The sequence below is a fragment of the Pollicipes pollicipes genome, unplaced genomic scaffold (assembly GCF_011947565.3).
Source record: "Pollicipes pollicipes isolate AB1234 unplaced genomic scaffold, Ppol_2.1 Scaffold_7262;HRSCAF=8765_pilon_pilon_pilon, whole genome shotgun sequence".
In the NCBI taxonomy this organism is placed as follows: Eukaryota; Metazoa; Arthropoda; class Thecostraca; order Pollicipedomorpha; family Pollicipedidae; genus Pollicipes; species Pollicipes pollicipes.
The window spans coordinates 15144667-15147999 of NW_023597055.1; the positions used below are offsets into that span (position 1 = coordinate 15144667).

Consider the following 3333-nt stretch of genomic DNA (forward strand, 5'->3'; position numbering starts at 1 on the left):
GTATCGTACGCATTGTCTTTTTGAGAACTTCGGTGGGCAACGGACAGCGACTTTAACCGAGAGATGTGAAGCGACGATTGGTGTGTTCGTGATGACGTCATGCAATTCGTGATATACGTCGCTGGGTCAGCTCTTGACGGCGATTCGTGTTACGTCATGAGACGTCGCGTGAAGGTGAAGTCGAACATCCGTTGCGTATGGCATAAACGAGCGTAAAGTGCCAACGGTGGATCTCCTTGGATTTTGAAGGGAATGTTGCACATCTAAAGTGGGATCACTTACAAATTTTGGTGTAATTGGGGGAAAAGCTGCTCAAGACAACATAGTTTCTCTGCGTTGTAAATATGCTCTTCAGTGCGTCGTTGGTGGATTACGTCATCGTACCTTGCACAGCATCGATTGAGAATCAGTTGGCGACTGTTACAACTGGAAATTGTGCTCACGAACGCCGATTTGAGCGACCCGGCAATTACTTTTTTTGCCGCGATCGCCGCACGCCCAACGGAATAGCAGGACTGCGTGGCGTTACTGTGACGTCATGGAAGCCTGGTGACCTTCAGGTGGTTCCCCGAAAATGTATGTACATCTTCGCGGGCGTGTGGCTCAGAAACAACAAGGCTGTAGGTCTTTAGAAGGGCAGGGCTGTGAATAGCTTGAACTGTGAAATGATCTTCAAGATGGCTTGTTCCATACAAAACCCGTGCAGATGTGGAACACTACTTTAATGCATTGGTGTATAAGATACCGGTGTATATGATTAAAATCTTGAAATGAACCCGAGGATTCGAACGCACGACACGGCAGCTGGTCGTCTTAAAGGGACATATTCTTCAAAAAAAACTACTGAACTAAACAAAAGGGACTACCAAGCAACATTTCGGTTCGTAGTAAATGTGGCCTTCCACACGGCAAAGTTCAGATTTGTCATGGAATGTTTTTATGACGTTTAATGATCATATGAAGTTTTCATGAGTCACTGCCAGACCGGCCGTGTCAGAATGGTCACTGTAGTGGACGGGCGGGCTCACTTGTAGTGTTTCAGTTTGCTGAGCGGCTGTTTGCTGGTCAAACTAGCCTCTCTTCCTGACGGGTAAGGAGGGCTCAGTTCTTACTGGGGAAGGATAGGACCACAATTTACAGGAAACCTCAACTATAGCCAAACACGAGCTCGCTTGACGCGTAATTGCGCATGGAAACTGAAAACCGTATTAATTTATACTTTTTGTGGTCATGGGGTGGTGGCAGGTCTTAGGTTAGGTTAGGTTAGGTTAGGTTAGGTTAGGTTAGATCAGGTTGAATAGTTAGGTTACGATACGTTACGTCACGTTATGTTACGTTGTAACAGGTTGATGATTTCGCTCTCAGCGCTTAAGCACGCTCGCCACGAATGCGACGCGCCAGTTGGATGTCCTTAGGCATGATGATCACCCGCTTGGCGTGGATGGCGCACAGGCTCGTGTCCTCGAACAGACGGACCAGGTACGCCTCGCTGGGCTCCTGCAGAGCCATGACAGCGCTGTTCTGGAAGCGCAGGTCCGTCTTGAAGTCCTGCGCAATCTCGCGCACCAGGCGCTGGAACGGCAGGCTTGCGAATGAGCAGCTCCGTGCTCTTCTGGTAGCGACGGATCTCGCGAAGAGCCACCGTGCCCGGACGGTAGCGGTGAGGCTTCTTGACGCCGGCGGTGGCCGGCGCGCTCTTGCGAGTCACCTTCGTGGTCAGCTGCTTGCGCGGCGTCTTGCCGCCGGTGGACTTGCTAAACATCTGCTTTGCGCGCTCTATTTCGAAATAGTGAATTAAACAAGAATCAACGGCAGAGCCGTCGCTACCGGTCACAATGTTCCGCTACACCTCACCTGCTGCAGTTGTGACATGTGTCTCAACGTGATGAAGGGTGTAGGTGCCAGGGGCGAGAACAAAAATTCGGCACATTTTCTGAAAGGTTAACATTGATCCCATGGGTGCTAATTGGAAAAAAAATTAATGGAACAGCTTCCGCATACCCCCCTCCCCCCCCCACAGCCCCCCCCCCCCCCCAGCATGTGGAGTTCCGCTCCGCCGGGTATGTGAGGTCAGTACATACATACTCCTAATGTGGAATCAGGTTGTATTGTAGGTAAGGCCATTCGGCGTTGAAATGTAAAGATCTCGTGCGATGCAATTCAACTATTTAGCAATATCACAGCGCGCTTTGGAAACTCAGTGTAAAAGCAAGTAAAAGGCGCAGCCATGGGCAACCACTGTGCACGTCCTCTAGCCATAGTCTGTATGTGCTGTGCTCCATGCTATACTGCGTTATGATATGCTGTAGTCATTTTGTGTAGTTAAATATGGTCTAGAACCAAAGCTGTGCTTACGTTACATCGATGATATTTTCGGTATCTGGATCCGCGAGTTGAACCCACGCTTAGATTTGCTTGCGACCACAAATCCCCGCTATCTGGACACCACGTTTATTCAGGAATGCACCGCTTAAAACGCGTCGATTCCATTCATTGACTCTTTTGTGGTACAACCAGATGGAAGTCCCACCACGAGACTATTTCAAACCATGACTGCTCCCGTCGTGCATGCTCTAAAAAAGGGTCCCTTTATCACAAATGCCGCGAGTGATGCGTGGAATGTGCATACACCCCTCATTGCTTCAATAAGGGATGCCCTTTTTTGCCCTCTTCCACCCATTCGCCTTTTTACAACGCACTCGGGTTTGAGCCGCTTCTGCATGGCATGCAGAAATCCTGCTGCGATGCAGCATACCGCATAGGTGCTGGACTCCTGGACAACGCATGGGGGGGGGGGGGGTGGGGACAGCCCTTTCCAAAATTCCTTATGTTACACGGGGTTTTTCCATACATTGTTAGTTTCCATACATTTTCCATGCATTCCATACATCGTTAGTTAGGTTTTTTATTTTGCTTGCTTTACTCTTAGGCGGCATACCCACACTGGCTACCATTTTGTCACGCGGGGGAATTTTGCATGCATCGTTGTTTAGGTTTCTTGATAGACTCTTGAGTTTTCTCCTTTTCACTCAAAGGCGGCATCTCTTGTACTAGCCACCCTTATGGTACACGCGGCTTTCCAAAAAGCTGTTTCTCTCAATTTGATTTTTGCCGTCCGCATAACTCGTAGCGACTTTTTCCCCCACTTTTTCGCAATATTGCCATGTTCACCCGACCGAATTCTCACCGACACCAAACGGTGAATCACGAAATTTCCAACGCCAAGCTTGCATATAAGCAAGAAGCGCCGAGACTGATTCAATAATTTGGATGAAGTCCCCGTGCGGTTTTTAAAGCTACGTACTGGCACATGATGTTATTTAATGCATAATA

General features: G+C 48.8%; 1 pseudogene; it reads right to left on the minus strand.

Annotated features, from left to right (window-relative positions):
- Nucleotides 1-1368: 1368 nt before the first annotated feature.
- Nucleotides 1369-2722, minus strand: LOC119113480 (histone H3, embryonic-like; annotated as a pseudogene).
- Between the last annotated feature and the right edge of the window lie 611 nt (nucleotides 2723-3333).